We start from the raw sequence: 23,154 nt of genomic DNA, 5'->3' as shown, positions 1-23,154 counted from the left end.
AAAACAGTTTCTGAGATGACTTAAGAGCTTTTTGCCCTTTTAGGGGTTTGAATAGTTGGAATGTTTGTTGAATATATTGATAATTGTCTCATTTTAATATTCCATATATGCATGCAAGACGATACATCATATATATGTTTGTTGCTATATATTTCATACACACGTTTTGATTGTGTGCAGAGCTAGAGTACAGTTGCATTTTGTATAAACTTTCCTCCTTATACGGACAGTTGATGTGCTTTGCACATATATTGGTGAAATATTTGTAAGGAGTATATAGTAATGCCACTCAAACCAACATTATTCTTCTTTCAATCTTTGATGTCTTACATGCTCCCAGAGGCAGACATATTGGAGGGCAAATAATAAAAACCTGTGCATGAAATCATGATAAGTTATTGTTTTTATGGTCTAATGCACATTGGAGTGTTGAACTTGATTTTTGTACTTATTCTAAGAATGGATTAAATATGGTTAAATGAGTCTATACTGGGGTCAATTCGGCAGACTCAGTACCCAATAGGGTCGATTTAGTCAGACTATGCCTCATGAATATTCATGGAAACAGATTATAGCGTTATTTTCAACGCATCGATCAGCTCGATTGATGTGGTGCGATTGATACACCTAACAATGCGCTATTGTGACTTTACTACAGTCAGGATCATTGATGCAGGTTCGAGTCTCGCCTTGAATGATTTTTCAAAATTCTCTTGTTTTTATTGAATATCGAGGCAAGACTCTGAAAAAATACAAATACAAGATTTGAAGTCTGATCCAAAGCCTCAAAACACAGAATTAGGCTTTATCGTATGGCTATGCATCTGCCGAATCGATGCCAGTATAACCATTAAATATAATAATAATAATAATGATATTTAACATTTATATAGCACTTAATGAGAATGTATCTAAGCGCTGCATTCTAATACCCCTGGGTACCCTGATCTGGCGCACAAGCATTTTAAGGAATTCCTTCCTACCAGGTACCCATTTATTATGCCTTGTCAAAGGATGTGAGTGCTGCGGTGGGATTTGAACCCCAGACCTTCCAGTTCAAAGTCCGGAGACTTATTACTCTGAGCCACAACACCTCTATACTGCCTAGTGTTTGCACGAGGCATACACCTTCTTGGTATATATTTATTCTACAGTCACATTGAGGCAACTGATTCCAAACTGACCAATGTTCTGACATTGATAATAATTGATAAAATAATTGATTATGTAAGCGCTGTGGTGTAGCGGGACTGACTCTTGCCTTGTGATCGGAAGGTTGTGTGTTCGAACCCCACCACGGCCGAGCATCCTTTGGCAAGACATCAATCCACAATTTGCCACTCTCCACCCACATGTTAAATGGGTACCCGGCAGGATGCGAAAGCCTTTGTAGTATGCCTAGAAATTGAGTCTTGCAACTCTTGTTGGAATGCTCCCCAGGGAGTGGAGAAGTTGCATACATTGTATGTGGACATGCAAGGATCTGATGACCGGGGTAATAATATATCTGTAAAGCATGTCGAGACGTTGTTCCGATGTGTTAAGGGCTTTTTCAATGGGATAATTATTAATGAAATACATTTGGGTGATTTGGTCGGTGTGGACTTGGTTGCACTGATTTGACTGTGCCATTGCTGTTGTTACTCAATCTGCCGGCACAGACTGTAATTGCCAATTCTATTTAGTGCCTGTGTCTTATATGACAATCGCAGTCACATTTATTTTGAAAAGTGTTTAATTATGTAATGCCCATATTCAGTTATTTTTCTTAGTTATTTCTTATATTGATTCATTTAGTTTCATGAAAAGATTCATTATTTATTTTTGAAAAATTTCTTCTATTTTGTGTTATTTCATTATTTTTTCAAATGTTATTTCTTAATTTATTAGTATAATTTATATTCTTTTGTCAGGGGGAGGGGGGGGGGGGGGGGTTTAAAATCAGTGGAAATTTTTCAGGTCCTATACTAAAAGCATGCTCACTCCTAGATTTGTTATGGTCATTGGCAGTTGTGTGATAGTTAATAGTGACTGTCTTGACCATTGTGAACAGAAATTCTGAGAACGCCCCCTTTTCAGTCTACTTGACAGTATACATCAGGGGCCTGTTTCATAAAGGACTTACAACTGTTCTAACTTTGCCACTATGGCAACTACCATGGTAACAGGGGTCAGCAGCCAATCAGAATCAAGGTTACCGTGGTAGTTGCCATAATGGCAAAGATACAACAGTTTTAACTCTGTATGAAACAGTCCCCTGCTGTATTACTGTTTACTATAATCTTGGTCTTGAATTGCCGTATTATGGCATAACTAGTAGAAGCGCTGCGGTGTAGCGGTTCTTACTCTCACCTTGTAATCAGAGGGTTGTGTGTTCGAATCCCACCATGGTCTAGCGTCTTTTGGCAAGGCATCAATCCACACTTTGCCATCCTCCACCCAGGTGCTAATTGGGTACTGGTAGGAAACAACTGTCATTGTGGTTGGATTAGCAAGTTTGCGCCTAACAGGCTGCTTGAAACGCTATGAATCCAGTGACCGGGTAATAATAATGTTGAAGCGCTTTGAGCAGTCGTAGATTGATGAAGTGCTATATAAATGCCAATTATTATTGTTTACTACAGTAAAAATTTGTTATCGATCGATAGCCATTAAAGGGGAAGTTCACCCTGACAAAAAGTTTATTGTAAAAATAGCAGAAAAATTAATGAAAAATATTGCCGAAGGTTTGAGAAAAATTCATCAACTAGTTAAAAAGTTATTAGAATTTCAATTATTTGATTTGTGACGTCATATGCGAGCAGCATTCCTACATAGCGAATGGTAAAAAGTCAATGAAATGTCATTTTCTCAGAAAATTGAAACTGGTTTTCACTGTAACTTTTGTATATCAATAGACAAATCGTTTCACACCCGATCATGAAAAGAAAACAAAATTAAGTCATCAGGAACCATACAAAATTTTAAATTTATGCATTTTATATTACATAACACATGGGACAGCTGCTCGTTTATGACGTCACAAATCCAAAACTTTGAACTCTAATAACTTTCTTACTCTTAAACGGATTTTCCTCAAACCTTCACCAATATTTTTTACTATTTTTTCTGCTATTTTTACAAGAAAGTTTTCTTCAGGGTGAACTTCCCCTTTAACCATCAGTCATGACTAATACTGGACTAGACCATTGGTCTAGTGATGATCACTTTAGGGATTTTTCTATGAATTCTTTTTAGAAGGGTATGCATCCATTCGGTTATAAATAGGTGAAATAAAAAATGAAATCTTGGTTCATTGCATATATAACATGTTGCTATGTCTTGCAAGGCCCTGGAAAGTTGTAAGCTTGTCATGAATAACCTTTATTAAAAAGGAAGTATGCATGAAATTTGATTATGATCATACTTGTAGGTCTGTTGTATGGTATATTGTTGATAAATTCATGAGATATGTATTTATTTGTGCTACATGATATACAATCAGTATTTAGTAGTCAACATCAACGATATAAAAATGGAATGTTTAAAAGTATTGTAAATGTGGTAAGTTTCCAACTTGATCAGAAATAATTTTCTTTGCTTGGACTGTTAAAGCCTGTTTAAAGCTTGTTAAAGTGTCATTAATAAGAATTTGCAGGATCATGTAGCTTACCAATATCTAAATTCTTACATTAAAGCTAAACATTTTTATTTTTTAATGGCCTCCAGAATCAAACCAAACATGTTTATAGATTGAAAATGAAGAGGCCCCCCTCCCTTATAGATTAGTCTTCAGACACAGACCCTAATGAATTATTTAAAAAAGTGAGCATTGAGACAAGTCTAGCTGAAGCTCAAATTTCTTGGCTTTGTGGCATGCATCTTGAATCAAAGTTACACTGGGGAAGTTACAAACCGCCCTTACAAACCACACACGGTAAAAAAATCGTAATTTGAATGATTCCAGTGAAAAATAAGGTTAATAACGAATATTTAGCACGTGTGAAACCAAAGAAGAACATGATTAGAATCATGAACGCTAATCACATTCGCGATTACAATAGCAATCATCATTACAATGACGATTCAAGATTCACGTGTGAAAAGGCCCAAAGTGATGCAGAGGTCCAAGCTTTATGATGTTTAAGGTTGGTTCCAAAAATAATTGTAACTGATAGTCTGTTACACTTCCTTAAAAACTCATTTACACACACATTGCTAGATGTAAATTTAAGGGAATATGTTCAGTACCCATTGCAAGCCCCATTTAGCTCAGTCAAGTTTTTTTTTGCAAAACCAGACCACTTTTGACATTAAAAACCCAGGAATTTTCTATTATGAAGTAGATTGATTATGTTGGCATGCTTTGATATAAATGTGCTATGATTTTCCGTCTGTGTTTCATCCGCTTCCTGGAATGATATTTTGTAGAACATAATATCCATGAAACATTTGGTGTGGAGCTTACAGTATATGCCCAGATTATGATTTTGTGCCTTGAATGTATTATTACTGTGTACTATTGAAAAAGAGAAATGGTTAAATGATGTCTTGTTGAAGGTTGTGTATGATGATAATCTTCACACTTCTTGGTCAATGTTTGTATCACGAGTGAGACATTAAAATGGCCATATATGGTGTTTTATTTGCAATAATACAACATTTTCTCTCATTTGTGCAATTATTTATTTGATGACCTGTTCAGAGCTTTCTTTAAGGGGATGGTCCAGGTTGAAAGTATTTATAGCTAGAGTAGAATTCACTGAGCAAAATGGCGAAAATTTCATCAAAATCGGATTACAAATAACAAAGTTATTGAATTTTAAAGTTAAGCAATATTTTGTGAAAACAGTCGTCATGAATATTCATTAGGTGGGCTGATGATATCACATCCCCACATGTTCTTTTGTATTTTATTATGTGTGAAATTAGGTTTATTCAATTTTTTTCCTCCAAGAACTAGAAAAATTGGATTGACAACTGATTTAGTGCATTAGATATTTATTGATGCAATTTGTTTCATTATAAGGGAGACACATTATTGACACAAGTATGAAATAATGAAAAAATATGATTTTATGTAATAACATAAGAAAGTGGGGATGTGACATCATCAGCCCACCTAATGAATATTCATGACGACTGTTTTCACAAAATATTGCTAAACTATAAACTTAATAACTTTATTATTTGTTCTAACTTTGATGAAAGTTTCGACAATTCGCTCATTGAATTTTACTCTATGTAAATATATAAATATTTTCAGCCCGGACCATCCCTTTAAGTAAAAACTGGTCTTGCCTTAATTTTTCTGGAGACATGGTGTTAGGGTATAGTGGCAAGTGTTTTGTTTCAGAATCATTCAATGAGCTACCAATTAGTAGAATGCTTATTAAAGGGGAAAGTGACACTACATAGGATTCTCCCCCGAGAAAAAACATTTCTGAAACTTGTAGGAATGATGATTTGTGGTATGTTTTTCAACATTTAAAAGAAAAAGGAGTTAAGGCTTGAAAATTTGATAGATACGAATAAGAATAGGATTTTTTCACAATTAATGTTTGCAGCTCTGTGATGAGTGTTGAGGGAAGATTTCACGTGCGGCTTGGAAGGGTGGATTTTAATAGCTAGTTTTGCTTGAACTATAGCGTTCCGGGATCAGTTATTGTTTTTGGAAAAAACATGTAACCTGGGGCCCGTTGCAGAAAGAGTTGCGTTTAAACGCAAGTCAAAAAATCAATCGCAAGTGCCAAATGCGCGCTGTTGATTGGTTGAAAATCAAGTTGCGCATGATTTTTAGAGTTGCGATTGATTGCAACTCTTTCTGCAACGGGCCCCAGATATCAGAGAGAATTGAAATGACTCTGAATAAGGAGGATTGGGGAGGAGGAAATGTAGAAGAAATGGAAGAGGAAGAGAGGGAGAAGGAGGGGATTAAGAGCGAGGAAAAAAAAAGAAAAAGGGAGAAGCGGGAGAAGGAGAAAAGGCAAGTGGAATGAGAAGAAGGACGAGGAAAAGAAGAGGGAAAATAAGAAGAAAAAAGAGGAAAAACAGGTTTTAGGATAAGGGAAGGAGAAGGAAGAAGAAGAAACGAAAAGAAAAGGAAGAAGACGACAGACCCATACGCCCTTTAAATGGGCACCCTTTGCACAGGCGGATTCAGGGGCACTCATGGAGTGCTAATAAGGGATTTAAACAAGCCCCCCCCCCCCTCCCCGTCCCCACCCTCTCCCTCTCTCATGTGAGCAGGAAAGAGGCATAACACGTCCCGGAGAATCGAGGAGCAGTCACGAAACAAAATACAAGTGACTTCCAGTTTTTCACTCTATCGATAGCTTCTGAAACCTTAATTTTGATTTGCTCGGAGGAATTAACTTTGTCAGTGAAAAGCATACATTATCTTTCAATGAAAAGCTCCCCATGTCCGCTGGTTCGTGCTGTTTGACATGTACATGATGTAGGAGGGTTTGAATTTATATGGAATTGATAATTAAGGTTTTAGCTCTTGATCCACTTTCCTGAAAAATTAAAAACTTTTAATCTATCACGCCCGATTTTTTTTTTTTTTTTTGGGGGGGGGGGGTAACCACAGACCGCATGCAAAAACTAACTGAAAGCGATGGCAGGCTCCTACAACATTTAGTAAATTACTGTAATAATTTTGACTCAGGATGTGCATTATCCTCAATTTTTGCTGCGAAATATAAATATTCTTTGTAAGGTAATTCAGGAAATAAATTGTAAAGATAAATTAAAGGACGACTCCACCCCCAACAAAAAGTTGATTTGAATGAAAAGAGAAAAATTCAACAAGCATATATGACACTTTAAAATTTTGCTTAATTTCACAAAATCGGCACGGCTAAATGCCTGGTCGGTATGCAAACGCGTAGACTGATGACGTCATCCACCCACTTTTTTTTTAATGTTTAATTACATGAAATATTCTAGTTTTCTCCTCATTTTCAAGTGAAACAACGATTGATTCGTGGAAAAGCATTGTATAACACTATCAAGTTGGCCCTTATTGTCAAATCGGTACAAAATGAAATAATGTATAATTCAAACAATAAAAAAACGAAACAGTAAGTGATGGACACGGACTGTCTCATTTGCATGTCACTGAAAAAAGGCGAAGCTTCCTTATTTTACATCCGATTTCATTTTCAGCGTTATGCTAGTTTAATTTTTCTCTATTTATTCAAATCAACATTTTGGGGGTGGACTTAACCTTTAAGAAGGGGAAATATTGAACATGTGGAATGGAAGGTGATAGGATAGGCTTCCAATTAAGGAGCTGCTCTTTGGGCATATAATACTACGACAGATTATATCTCATTCTTGATGATGTACAAAATGGAAATCACCTTGACCACTATTAAATACCCGATGAGGGGTGTGATCCCCCCGACGATGTTTCCAAGTATGCCACCGTCACGGACCTTGACCCTCTTTTTTTTGCTGGTGGTCAAAGAAGGGAAATTAGGAAAAATTGCCAGTAGGGAAGCAAAATAAGGAAACAAATATCATATAGGGCAAGGCTAATGTTTATGACAGACGAAGGGACAAAATATCGCAGAGTATATCATTACTGTGCAATATACAGAATAAAAATCACATTGTACATAACACGTTTCGGGATCAAAAAAGAACATTAATTAGCAGAAAAGGGAAACAAAACAAGAAACCACGATATTCTGTTGACTGAGGATGGGCAAATTAGACAGGTGTTACGTAGCAGCTCAGTGAGAAAAAATATGTTCGACATCGTTGAGGCTTTCAAAGATAACTGCACGACTCCCACATACATCAGGGGTGGATCCAGCTTTCGCCAATAGGGGGGGGGGGGCCGAAAAATATTTTGATCAACATTTTTCTCGATTGGCCGCTACAATCTGGCTTTTTTTTGTTGGTTTTTCACGGGGTAGTCCTAACTAAAGACTGAAGTTTTAAGTATATGTTAGTTTTTATTGCTATAAACAATATTAGGTATCTCATGTGGCCTTAATATATAATGCGAGCGCGAAGCGCGAGCTAAAAATCTTTGATATTTTATGTCCTTAGAACTGAAGATTCAGAGCAGTCTTTATAATCATGAACAAAGATAAGTATCCAACTAAACAATGCGAGCGCAAAGCGCGAGCCGAAATTTTATCATATAGTAACGCGAAAAGTGACTCAATTAGGACTGTTTTTAGTGATTATTGAAGATACAAGTATCACCAAATAAATAATGCGAGTGCGAAGTGCGAGCTCAAAATTTCTGATATTCCGACCTGAAAAAAATGAACAGTCTAAGCGCGTTTTTATTTAAATAAACAAGCTGTGCGTCTCAAACAATTAGATGCGAGCGCGAAGCATGAGCTTAATTTTTTGATATACTGACATGATAAAGGAGCATTTTGACAAATTTTGGTAAGAATTTCCAAAGAGCATAGGTATCTCACAAATTAAACAATGCAAGCGCGCAGCGCGAGCCGAACATTTTGATACACATTAACGATTTGTGTGAATCAAACAAAATAATAAATGCTTGATGTGCTACAGAATTGTGTGCAAATTGATATCAGAACTGGATATATTGTATGTATACTGGTTAATATATTAGTGTCATTTAACCCTCTTGAATGGGATTCATTACACAGGCAATGTGAGCGCGAAGCGCGAGCGAAAAATTTTATATGAAGTCTATTTCCTAATTTCGCTTATTCTTTTTAACAGAACAGTTGTATGCACAACTCATTATGCAAATAAGTTGATGATGTCCCTCACTCACTATTTTTGGGTGTTTTTTTTTATTTAAATTACATACAATATTTCAATTTTTACAGATTTGACAAGTATCAACTTAACTTAATCATGATGGTCATTCCACATGTTCAGGAGAATTACAATTTGCTTCACATGACAATGACAAGAAAATTAGATTTTTTTCGATTGTGATGATGAAATTTTCGTTGTTCTGCTTGTTGGATTTTTCTCCTTTTATTCAAATCAACTTTTTATTGGGGTGGTCTTTTCCTTTACCATCATAATTAGCACCATCATCACAATCATCAATACAGCTATCGCCATAAAACTATCAAAATCAACATTAACAAAGAACATTAACTTTACCATATAGTACATCATCACGATTATCATAATAATCATAATTCCTCATCACTAGAACAATCATCAGCATCAATTTCGTCAGCATTATCATCACCGCTATCATCATCATCATGAAAGAGAAAATGAGCATATAATTGCACAATTTATGATTGAATCATTTGTAAGCCAGTCAGTAATCAGCTGACCAATAGTGTGCACCCTTGCATTTAATGATTTAATGTAAACTATATTTCGCACGTTTAAGAAACAAAAACTTTAATTGTATAAACTTATCCTCTCATGAAGACGATTAAACCAAAGTCCACTAGTGTTTCACTCTTAAACAAAATACTAAAGCAGTTTCCATCTCAGTTACTTATCAAAACCTGCACATGAATATTGATTGATTTTATATTTTGATTGATTTTATTCATATATATACATCATTTTAAACATTACATTATATTCATATTAGTATAATCATTTTTTTTATATATATACATGAATGGAGCATCTTAAGCTCTAAGAGCTTGAAAATGATGTTCCATGAGAAAAAAGAATACAAAGATACATAATTATACATTGGCTAAAATAATATATTCAATGATGCGAACATCAACAAAGAGTAAAAAGAAGAGCAAGAGAGATAGAGTGAGGTGTGAAAAGAACAGTGGGAAGGAAAGAACTGAATAGAAAGAGAGAAATATGAGAATTTTTAACAATATATAACAAGACATGTTTGATAACGAAGACTCGTTCGTGAGGTATTTTGTTTGCATAATAAATATAAACAATAGTAAAACAAAAATGAATTTCATATGTGTGGTGGTACATTATGTAACCATGCAGTGGTAATAAACATACATGACATTATTATCAGCCTTGCGTTTCATATTTTGAAATAAGGAAATTTTGAACTTGCCTCTTGAAGGAATTTTTTGTTGGGCATGAACGAATATAATAGAAAGGGAATTCCAAATGTCGGGGCCAGTATGTCGAATAGATCTATGGGCAAGAGCTGTTCTTGGGTTGAGGTTCGGGTTGGGTAATTATGAATAGATGTATTGAAACGGAACATTTTTAAAAGGTTGTCAGGAAGTTCGCGGATTTGGAATCTGTACATGAAAAGAGCAATTTGAAGGTAATGAATGTCATGTATGGTTAGGGTTCTAAGTTTGTGGAACAATGGGTTTGAATGAGCTCGACAGTCTGAGTTTGTACAAATACGAACAGCTTTTTTCTGAAGAAATAAAGAGTTGATTTTTTTTTTGACAAGCCCATACAACATTACGATATGAAATATAAGGCAGTATGATACAATTATATATAGTAAATAATGTTTGGCGAGGAATAAACCATCTGACCTTATATAATACACAGACTCCACGTGAAACCGAAGTAACAATATTAGCTATATGTGTATTCCAGTTTAATTTACCATCGACAGTTACACCTAGAAACTTTGTTTCTTTCTGATCGATCTTCATATTATCAATGAAAATATCAAAGGACCGAATATTAATATTGGAATATATATATTATATTTATATAAATATAAATACTTGACACAAGACCACATATAATATTTCCATCATATAGACTGGTAGATAGAAATATTAGGACACTATACCAAGCATTTCCCAACTGGGTTTCAACTAGGACCAACAAACCACTTTTGTCCATGAATTTAGAATATCTACATAAACAAAAATGTTACTTCCCAAAGTTTAGTTTAATTCCTCAACTTGATAACATTACATGATATTTAGTCAGAATCCTTTTTAAAAAAAATCAAACTCTGCAGGTCCAAAAATTCTCAACATTAATAATTATTATTCGTTACAATTTTGTGGCATCCATGGTCCACCCATAAATATTTGTGAACAAGTGTGACATGTGAAAATGCTAAAAGATAAAATAATTCGAGAAAAAATCATAAGTATTCAAAGAGGATTTCAGTAGTGGGATAGAGGGTGCTTAAAATCTTAACTGCTGGTTTGAGAAATGTATGTTTATAATCAGCTAAACATCAAGACAAAATTTGGAGTGTCCTTGAATTTTAATCGAATTCAAAATTGACCATTATGTGCGATGCTGTTCACTGATTGGGCTATTCTTGGGTAATGATATATCTAGTCACTTATGTCACCATTCATTGCCTGCCATATACTAACACTACATGTTTAAATGAACCTTTTTCCACATTTGGGGGATATAAAAAATGAATAAATCTATTTAAAAATTTCATTATTATTTCAACAAATTTTAATACTAATTTTTCATGCCACACTTTGAAATATTGCTCTTTGGCATACTCATAAAAAAGAAGGGTATGGGTAAAAAAAGTATTTCCGCTGTTACCAAGCATGTCAATTATTATACTAACACGCAAGAGTAAATATCAAACTCAAATAAAAAAACAATATTTGTATCATAAATAGCATATAAAAGTGAAGTACATCTCGAGACATGACACTTTAATAGTTATTTAATAAAACTGCATGTTAGATGAAAGGGGGGGGAGTGTCCAAGACTTCATCATAATGACATGACAAACATGTACAGTATGTACTTGCCAATTCATTCTTTTAACAATTAAAAACAAAAACATTCTTAGAAGTCATGAAAGGAAAATATCACTAAGGGTAGTTATTTCAATAGAGCTCGGCCATTACTTTGTAGAATGTGCTTTACCAAGAGATTGATTATTTTGTAACACATTCACTAACGTTATGCTTTGCGTCTAGGAATACGCTGAGAACTGAACGGCAGTTTCTTTCCTGGTTTTCAAACAATCCTTTGACGGTCTGCCAGCACCAATGCGGTTTCTGCCACCACCAACCATCTTTCTCCTAGATCATGCAGTTGGCTGAACACCAATTGTCTGCATACTGACTAGAGATTTTTTTTTCTTGCCAAGAGCACCTGCCACCCCAGAGTAAGGCCCCCATTCCACAGAATGGAGACCACTGAAAGACATAAGATTGTTGAGGTCTTACAGCGGTCTTGTTCTCTGTGGAATGGGGGTTCAAGCATGGAAGCTAACCCAGTATTCGTTCTAGAATTTAGTTTCAGAAGTTTCTTGGTGAATTTATGTACTGGTCCTCCAAGGAATTCTTAGTCTCCTATGTAGCTTTGCTGTAAAGCAAGAAATCCCTTGTTTAGCTCATTGAGTATTGGGTCACTTCCATTCTCAGCACTTCATTTTGATGTGCAACCGCGTGTATCAAATTGGTTTTGAAGAGAGTGTTGCAAGTGTAAACTTGCTAGCCATGGATTCGTAACAGCATCGTGTCCATTGTCTGAAATCTCAACATCTGTGCAGACAGCTTCTTCATTTCTGTTTTCCCCATCGTTCATCGAGTCCATGCTGTGTTCATCAATACCATCATTTTCATAAGTTGTATTGCTTATCATGGACTCCATTATCAAGTTGGTTTCTGCTTGTTTTGGTCCACTTTGATGGTTCAAAGAGATAAACCATTCTTCTGGGGCATTTGCACAGCCTGTGGCCACCTTGTACAACAGTTTCCTCAGTGGTACATCATTGGCAGAAATGAAGTTCCAGCAGCAACGGATGTCGAACTTCTTGACAACTACATGTAGGTATTGATGTTTACATGTACATGGGCTACCTGTAGAGACAGAGAGAAAGAATAACATTCTGACAATGATTTCAAATTTTATCACCATGATAAACCTGTTATAACTGGTATTCTTTTGTAAAGACCAAAATCGAGGAGCCCCATCTGGAAGCTTTTGCATTGTAACCTCGTAACAAGTTAATGGTGGCTGCACGATAGCGAGCCGTCTGTGTACGAGGCCGAGGAGAAATTAAAATTAACAAGTGGAATGCCCCTGGCCGTCTCACCTGCATCACGCGGTTCAATATAGCAGCAGTGCTGACTTTGAAAACTACTCTAACTCGCACAAGATGTTCAGTGATACATGGTTACTCTTATGTCCACTTTTTATGAACTAGACCAATAAACTTACAGAGATATGATGGTTATTCAACAAAAAAACCCAACATGGCCAAAGTTCATTGGCCTTACATGACCTTTGACCTTGATCATGTGACTTGAAACTCGCACAGGATGTTCAGTGATATTTGATTACTCTTATGTCGAAGATTCATGAATCAGATCCATAAACTTTCAAAGTTATGATGGTAATCAACAGTTACACCCAATTCGGCCAAAGTTCATTGACCTTTGACCTTGGTCATGTGACCTGAAATGCACACAGGATGTTCAGTGATACTTAACTCTAATGTCCAAGTTTAACGAACTAAACCAATAAATTTTCAAAGTTATGATGGTAATTCAACAGAGACCCCAAAATTCGCCAAAGTTCATTGACCCTAAATGACCTTTGACCTTAATCATGATACCTGAAACTTGCGCAAAATGTTCAGTGATGCTTCATTACTATTATGTCCATGTTTCATGAATCAGATCCATAAACTTTCAAAGTTCTGATGGGAATTCAACAGATACCCCCAATTCGGCAAAAGTTCATTGACCCTAAATGACCTTTGACGTTGGTCATGTGACATAAAACTCACGCAGGATGTTTAGTGATACTTGATTAACCTCATGTCCAAGTTTCATGAACTAAGTCCATATATTTTCTAAGTTATGATGACATTTCAAAAACTTTAATAACCTCAGGTTAAGATTTTGATGTTGATTCCTCCAACATGGTCTAAGTTCATTGACCCTAAATGACCTTTGACCTTGGTCATGTGACATGAAACTCTAATAGGATGTTCAGTAATACTTGATTAACCTTATGGCCAAGTTTCATGAACTAGGTCCATATACTTTTTAAGTTATGTCATTTCAAAAACTTAACCTCAGGTTAAGATTTGATGTTGACGCCGTCGGAAAAGCGGCACCTAGTCTCACTCTGCTACGCAGGTGAGACAAAAACTCCTCGAAACAGAGACAGCTGTCAGCCATCGAGGTACATGCGCACGTTGTGTGTGCATAAAGCAGCAGGAAAAAAGTTTCACACGCAATTCGCATTCATTGTCAAGAACAATTGCATAAGACTAGTCTATTAAAGAGTAGGGACTCACTTGTTCACTGCAACCATCCTGCCTGTAGGGAATCTACATGTAGGACTATGTCTATGGCATGCCAATGCTGTACATACCACACACTTAAAAAATCATTAAAATATCACTTTTGTGACCAAAATTACTAATTTCCTTACATAGTTGCAATTGATTTATCATTAGTAACTTGGGAATAATTTTGTATTCACCAGAGGCAGAGCGCTCAAAAACTTGAATTTTGGGCATATTTTTGTGTAGGCCTACGCCCTCTATTGGTGGAAAGTAATATGGCAAGAAAATTTTCATTTTTCAATCTCTGTTTTTAATTAAGAAAAATGAATTTAAAGAACTAAATTTACATAAGAGCCAAGGTATATGATAGCTGTAGGCCTAATGAAAACTGACACTGACAGTCATGACAGTGTAAAAAAATCAAGCATTTGTCTCATCACACTCATTGATAGAAAAATAGAAAATAAGCCAAACAGTACACTGCCACCCTTATTTTGCCACACATGGAGATGTATGGGCATTATCGTGATACAAGTCCCCGGTGACTCGGATCCACGGACAATTTTTCACAACGTAAAACATGTCCTACCTGTTTCTACCAACCTCCATCGTAGTTGTGTGTGACTTGTCTCTTTTCAGTCTCCACCAAAGATTGTAGAGCGCCGCGTACGCGAGCTCTACAATCTTTGGTCTATCTTCACTTTATTGGCGTTATGAATCAGATCGAATTGCATTTATATACTTCTTTTCAATCTCTATTGCTTTAGTTAGTAAATTAGTACTTTTCATATAAATAAATCATGATTATATTCATCTTTTTATGTTTCCCACACTATGAAATTTGCTTTATTTCGTTTACATTTTTACTAAATAAATCGGCCCCTATATCCCTCGAACAGTCTCAATAATGATTCCTAATTTACTAAATAAATCATGATTGAATCATCTTTTCAATCTCCATTGCTTTATTTCGTAAATTAGTACTTTTCATATACATAAATCAAGATTATATTCATCTTCTTATGTTTCCCACACTATGAAATTTGCTTTATTTCGTTTACATTTTTACTAAATAAATCGGCCCCGAGTATATCCCTCTTCTGCAGACATTGCTTTATTTCGTTTATCCCTAATTTACTAAATAAATCAAAATTGCATCTACTTCTTTTCAGTATATATAGGCTTTATTTCGTCGTACTTTTTAATTATGCTATGAATAAATCTCATGATATGTTTGTCAAGATTATGCTTTATTTCGTCTATCACGTTTTTACTAAATAAATCAAAATGCATCTCTCTCTTAACTGTCTCCATTGCTTTATTTCGTAAGGTACGTAAAAAAATGTCGGTCTATAATTACTCCTCGTGATTCAAGTCCCCCTTCATCCGAATTAAACCACTGTGTTACTTGTTTCCTATTTTCGATGATAATTATTAAGATCAATAGAATTGAATTAAAACAGTATACTACTCCTCGTGATCCAAGTCCCCTCTCCTAAAAATACAAAACGGCAATTAACCCGTTGATATTCATCTACCCCTCATTTCCCTCCTCTTCAAAACCACTCTGCCACTTTTAGACAGTTTCCTAGAGATGATTAATAAATATTTTCGATAATAAGAATCATTAAAATCAATGAAAATCACATTAAAGACACTATTTAACTGTCTAAAGAAGTTTGAATTAAAACAGTATACTACTCCTCGTGATCCAAGTCCCCTCTCCTAAAAATACAAAACGGCAATTAACCCGTTGATATTCATCTACCCCTCATTTCCCTCCTCTTCAAAACCACTCTGCCACTTTTAGACAGTTTCCTAGAGATGATTAATAAATATTTTCGATAATAAGAATCATTAAAATCAATGAAAATCACATTAAAGACACTATTTAACTGTCTAAAGAAGTTTGAATTAAAACAGTATATACTACTCCTCGTGATCCAAGTCCCCTCTCCTAAAAATACAAAACGGCAATTAACCCGTTGATATTCATCTACCCCTCATTTCCCTCCTCTTCAAAACCACTCTGCCACTTTTAGACAGTTTCCTAGAGATGATTAATAAATATTTTCGATAATAAGAATCATTAAAATCAATGAAAATCACATTAAAGACACTATTTAACTGTCTAAAAAGTTTGAATTAAAACAGTATATACTACTCCTCGTGATCCAAGTCCCCTCTCCTAAAAATACAAAACGGCAATTAACCCGTTGATATTCATCTACCCCTCATTTCCCTCCTCTTCAAAACCACTCTGCCACTTTTAGACAGTTTCCTAGAGATGATTAATAAATATTTTCGATAATAAGAATCATTAAAATCAATGAAAATCACATTAAAGACACTATTTAACTGTCTAAAGAAGTTTGAATTAAAACAGTATATACTACTCCTCGTGATCCAAGTCCCCTCTCCTAAAAATACAAAACGGCAATTAACCCGTTGATATTCATCTACCCCTCATTTCCCTCCTCTTCAAAACCACTCTGCCACTTTTAGACAGTTTAATAGACATGATTAATGAATATTTTCGATAAAAAGAATCATTAAAATCAATGAAAATCACATTAAAAACACTATTTAACTGTCTAAATACTCCTCGTGATCCGAGTCCCCTTCCCGTGTTAAGTTCGTTCAATTTCCCATAGGAGGGGACTTGGATAACGAGGAGTATTATTACTCGTGATCCAAGTCCCCTCTCCTAAAAATACAAAACGGCAATTAACCCGTTGATATTCATCTACCCCTCATTTCCCTCCTCTTCAAAACCACTCTGCCACTTTTAGACAGTTTAATAGACATGATTAATGAATATTTTCGATAATAAGAATCATTAAAATCAATGAAAATCACATTAAAAACACTATTTAACTGTCTAAATACTCCTCGTGATCCGAGTCCCCTTCCCGTGTTAAGTTCGTCCAATTTCCCATAGGAGGGGACTTGGATAACGAGGAGTACTATTACTCGTGATCCAAGTCCCCTCTCCTAAAAGTACAAAACGGCAATTAACCCGTTGATATTCATCTACCCCTCATTTCCCTCCTCTTCAAAACCACTCTGCCACTTTTAGACAGTTTAATAGACATGATTAATGAATATTTTCGATAATAAGAATCATTAAAATCAATGAAAATCACATTAAAAACACTATTTAACTGTCTAAATACTCCTCGTGATCCGAGTCCCCTTCCCGTGTTAAGTTCGTCCAATTTCCCATAGGAGGGGACTTGGATAACGAGGAGTACTATTACTCGTGATCCAAGTCCCCTCTCCTAAAAATACAAAACGGCAATTAACCCGTTGATATTCATCTACCCCTCATTTCCCTCCTCTTCAAAACCACTCTGCCACTTTTAGACAGTTTAATAGACATGATTAATGAATATTTTCGATTATAAAAATCATTAAAATCAATGAAAATCACATTAAAAACACTATTTAACTGTCTAAATACTCCTCGTGATCCAAGTCCCCTTCCCGTGTTAAGTTCGTCCAATTTCCCATAGGAGGGGACTTGGATAACGAGGAGTAGTATTACTCGTGATCCAAGTCCCCTATCCTAAAAATACAAAACGGCAATTAACCCGTTGATATTCATCTACCCCTCTTTTCCCTCCTCTTCAAAACCACTCTGCCACTTTTAGACAGTTTAATAGACATGATTAATGAATATTTTCGATAATAAGAATCATTAAAATCAATGAAAATCACATTAAAAACACTATTTAACTGTCTAAATACTCCTCGTGATCGGAGTCCCCTTCCCGTGTTGAGTTCGTCTAATTTCCCATAGGAGGGGACTTGGATAACGACTAATACTACTCCTCGTTATCCAAGTCCCCTCCTATGGGAGATAGGACGAACTTGACACGGGAAGGGGACTCGGATCACGAGGAGTATTTAGACAGTTATATAGTGTTTTTGTGTGATTAATTTTGTCTTATTAATTGTTTTGATCATTGCTTCATCAACTAGGAAGAATATACCGCCACAGGAGAGAAAAGAAAAAGACTATTTTTGTCGTTTGAAAAAGTGTCCGAGTCAGTTGTTTTTGTGTCAATGGGAAAACGTGTGGTGGAAGGAAGTCCCCGCTCAGTGAGAAGCTTCGCACAGTTTCGCATCGCGAACAATGAATTTCTTTTGAAAATCTTCCAACCGTGGATTCTATTGAAAGATTGCTGATATTTGAGGTGTGTCTCAAGTTTGTCCCCAGTGACTTGGATGACGATAAGGCCGTTTCATGTAACTGAGAACAAGGTTATATATAACCTTAATGAGTGGGGTCTATATTCAATAAACTAGTGATAGTAGGCCTATAACTACCTCGAGCGAAGTTCGTGCAACACTTCTCCACGACCACGCCACGCTTCACTACCGCTGCATGCTGCACTTCGCTCCACCTAGGCCTAGCCCTAGTGTAGTGGAGTGGAGCGAGCCTGCACGAACTTCGCTCGAGGTAGGTTCTACGAATAAGTCCTTACTTGTTTCTTTAGACGGTATCTTATCACAAATATGAACTTACCTCTAACCAGCGTACTTGTTCAGGATCTGGCTCTGCCTCTGTCGAATGCGAGCACAACACAATGTTGGACATTTTGTCCAGAAAGAAGATCTATTCAACTTCAAGTTGATTTCTGAACTAGCTCGTCGCTGCCCAAAACATTTAGTTAGTTCGTCAAATCCATGCGCATGCGTACTTCGAAGACGAAAAATCGAGAGGAAAAAACAATCGTCTCTGATTGGCTGTATGCAAATGAGTTCGTATTTTGGTCCAGAAATATGGTGGGAAAAATAATTTCGCGGCCGGGGGCGGCTCGGCCCCCTCCTGGATCCGCGCCTATACATGAACAACATGAGTTTGGTCAAGCAGGGAATTAAAGGGGAATCCAGCCTTGGCCATAAAATGTTGTGTTGGGAAGGAGAAAAATAAATTAAATAGAATGGCGAAAGTTTGAAAGAAATCGGACAAGCAATAAGAAAGTTATAGCTGCTTTAAAATTGAGATCACTAATAGTATGTAGATTTCAAATTGGCAACTGGGTAAGTAAATTATGACAAGGGGCAAGGACAACTTTCCCATAGGCCATGTACTTTATTATCAGGGATTTGTGGTTTTCTCCTAAGTACCCATTCCCCTGGGGCAGTAATCTAAATATAATCCAGGTAGTATATTGTTTTATGTCCTCATGAAAGAAAAATATAATTTGAAATAAAACTTTTGGGAAAAATGACATTTTAGCCATAATATGTATTGGAGTACATGGAAGAGTAGTCCTTGCCTTACATCACTATGACATCCCATGTGCGGCCAATTTGAAGTCTCCATGGGTATAGTGATTACCAATATTTACAACTTTTAAAAATTCATAACTTTTTTGTTGTTTGTCCAATATTGATCAAACTTTCACCTATCAACTTGTCTGATTTTTCTTTTTCTTATAAAAGCAAGTTTTTATTTGGGTTGGATTCCCCTTTAACAATCCACCTGTTCACGTAAAAAGGAATACCGATGTCTTATGTTTTGGTGTTTTGATGTTTTATATTTGTAAAAAATATGAATTTATCTGAATGAGAAATAATTAATACTCCGGTGTGAACTTCAACCGCGGGAGATTCAACGAGTAGATCTATTCTTTACCACTTAATGTTGTAAATAACAATATAATTGAAGTAGGAAATTGTTTTTGTTGAATTGGTCTCTCATGACCCTAATCCATATCTTCCCTCCATGTGTGTTATTCTGACCACGCCCATTTTACCAATACGACGCGACGCTCCAATACCGAAACATGACAGGTGTAATGGGTATATATAGCACGTCTGGTGGTGTGCATAGCTATAGCGGCCCCGTTTGTTGTGTATGCGATTCCGAAAGTAGCTTTACGGCATCGAGAGTTCCAAGCCATCCAGATTAAGGTATGTTTCTCCATAAAAATAATGTTTACACTGTTGCATATTCATGTTTTGTACTAAACTCTTGCTTAAGGTGTATGAGATAAAATCCCAGTAATGTCAGCGTGTAATTCAGAGTTATACTAGGAGGCATATGATTCAAATTTTGTCGCTGATGAGGACCTGTATTTTGAGAGTGAAATTGAAGTGAGAGCGAGGGCAGCTGCTTGTTCAGTGCCCGGGTACGAGTCCGGGTTTACGTCTGGGTACCCCTGCCCTAGCTAAGGACCCGAGCTAATAGGAGAATTTGACCTTGGTTGAGTATATGGACCAAAAGCTTCAGCCTCTGTATTTGGTTGTTCCGCTGAACTTCGTTGGCTCCACTCACCATAGTAAAATTTCAGATATTGTTAAATAAATTCCATGAATTCCCAGAAACGATGGTTATTCCTGTCTAGGTTGAGTAAAGTCTAAAGAGAGGTTGGACTCGGAGCTGGTTGAAGTGAGCTGAGACATGTGAGAGCTGGAACCCAGAACGTACCCAGAACGTACCCAGAATGCCAGATACTAAACTGAAATTAAGTTTTTCAATGTTCATTTTACAAATAGATTCTTTTAGGCTAAAATTCATGTAAAAACATGACATTGGAACTGTTCTTGATGTGAGATAAGAACTGCTTAATTGTTTCTAGATCTACATGTGGGCAATTCCACAGGTTGGTGCAAATCATGAAAGGTGTGTAACCGACACATTCCAAAGATTTGCCAGGAGCGTAATAGAATTTCCCAAGTTTTGTTTAAAGGATAGTCAGACTGTACTTTGTTGTGATAAGGAGATGTTTAGTTCCTATCAATAATAATGGAGTTACAGCTCCAAGTATGAGTCAAGGTGTCTCCAAATGTAACGTGAGTAACCGTGGAATAGCCCATATACAGTTGGAGTCAGTTGCTCTTGTTATACTTTCTTTTGCAAAGTTGCGTGGCAAATAGTTTGATCGGGTGATTTGAAGTCCAGTGTTGGCCTTGGTCGGTATTGGTGTTAAAATTTGGATAGCTTCCCCAGCTCCAAAACTTATTCATAGTTTGTAAAACTGATCCAAATCACATTTCAACGACTAGTGAGTGACTTTTCATGAGACCATCTTCATTTTATCTTTGATGTTATAATTGTGTAAAAATTGACCTAACGCCAACAGCAAAAGGTCAACACTGAACTTGAAATCACCCATTCTATCTGATGATGTTGAATCAAGAATAGAAAAATGAGAAGAATAAATGAAATCGGTGACAGTATCATAATCATATCACTTTGAAAGCACAATTTAAAATAAAAAAGGGCATTTGACATGCAGCATCAAAATATTTGACTCATTATGCCACTGGAGAGAACTGCACCAAAGGTACAATACCTCGCGTGTGTGTGTGTTTATACCAATGCCTTTGCCTTTGATGATGTGGGTTGGCATTGGCAGCAAGGGGGGGGGGGGGTCCGGGGAAACATGCCCCCTCAATATTTACATTTTGTACAGGATCCTATGCATGGGAGAGGGTCATCTTGGCAGAAAATCTCCACCTTTGAGTTTTACTACTATATAGTTACAAATACTGCAAAATACTTTGTTTCTAAAAAATTATAAAGTGCTTTTTAATTTACAATATAATTGGGGGGGGGGGGAGGTTATTGGGGAACATGTCCCCCTTGATACTTAAATATTATACATGAGCCTATGGGTAAGGGTCATCTACCCCCCCCAGAAAGAAAAACTCCTAAAAATCCCCATCTGGCACCCTTGGTTTTTTATACTAGTAATATATACTGCTTAATACTTAATATTTTTTTTCAGTTACTAATTTAGGATATAATTGTTCAATACTACTAGTATTAAAATGATTCATTCCAATTTTCTTCTAACCTCTTACCTTTTCCTTCATGATTTAGTTCTAGAGACGGAGTGAGGGGCAGGGGCATATCATGTATATCTAGATCAAGGTCTCGTATCAATATCAAAGAGGATTCAGGAAATTGGAACCTGGCAAATTCGTTTTGATCACACTTTACCCCTTTCCTTCTCTCGTCTTGTTTTTTAGAGTGTTTATTTAGTTGTGAGTGGGTAGTATAGGAAGTTGAATTTCCTTTCCTCGTCTTGCACATGTCAGCACCCCCTACGATAGTCTTGTATTCAGACCTAGACTTGGGAGGTAGTTTCAAGTTACATCGGGAAGCATTTCTTGTAGCAAGTGGTGATTTTCACTGATTATTGTGATAAGCTAATGAAATGCTTGCATCTGATTGGCTGAAGGTTACAATTTCTTTGACAATTAGCCTTATGACCTTGATCTAGATTCAAATACTTGTTATCATTTATAATGTCTTAATATTTATCATGTTACTCTGTCTGGACCTCTAGGAAGAACAGAGCCAAATTATATATCAATGGGCATTGACAATGGCTCTGAATAGAGTGATCCATTCATATATTTTTAAGTGTTTCTATGTATACATATCAATCTTATAGCTTGTGCGATATATTTTGTTGTTATTTTTATACGGTAAATAAAAACAAATCAAACCAAGTACTCCCTGTATCTGATTAGTGGTTTAAAGGAAAATGAAATGATTAAGATTGGTTATTTCTTTTGCAAGGGGGGGGGGGGAGGAAAGGGAGGGATGGTTAGAGACCCTGGGGTTGTAAGTGTGATACAGTCAACATTTCGCTTCCTTGGTACAACATGATGTAATATGTTGTTGATTAAAACATGGAATGGAGCCAAAGGCTCCTGTGAATCCACGACTTGGAACACCTACACAAATAGGCTTAATACATTGTTACATTTAAGTGACTTTTTAAGAATATAAGATAGAGGGTTTGGTGTCTGGTCATTGGTCACTGCATAAAACGTACACCTTTGGATTTCACAAAAAATATTGATACAATGATAGTTCTACATATACATGCAGTTTTAAAAACTTGTCCTTTCTAATTGCTTCCACTTCAAAGCAATATTTGAAATTAATTTCTTGCACACTCCTTGACATTGATGTTTTGCCCCAATTTATAATCTGTCTCTGACATACACGTACATGTAGGCCTACAAGTTTCTCTGAA

The 23,154-nt window shown here is 36.1% G+C and overlaps 1 protein-coding gene across 1 annotated transcript in view; it reads left to right on the top strand.

Annotated features, from left to right (window-relative positions):
* Positions 1-20,032: 20,032 nt before the first annotated feature.
* Positions 20,033-23,154, top strand: part of LOC121422061 (tetraspanin-11-like) — a 33,873-nt gene continuing 30,751 nt past the window's right edge. The window contains exon 1 of the mRNA XM_041616865.1: positions 20,033-20,071. The gene's annotated coding sequence lies outside the window, so the exon portion shown is untranslated. The remainder of the gene's footprint in view (positions 20,072-23,154) is intronic.

Source organism: Lytechinus variegatus, chromosome 9 (genome assembly GCF_018143015.1).
Source record: "Lytechinus variegatus isolate NC3 chromosome 9, Lvar_3.0, whole genome shotgun sequence".
NCBI lineage: Eukaryota > Metazoa > Echinodermata > Echinoidea > Temnopleuroida > Toxopneustidae > Lytechinus > Lytechinus variegatus.
This window is presented reverse-complemented; position numbering and strand designations above follow the sequence as displayed.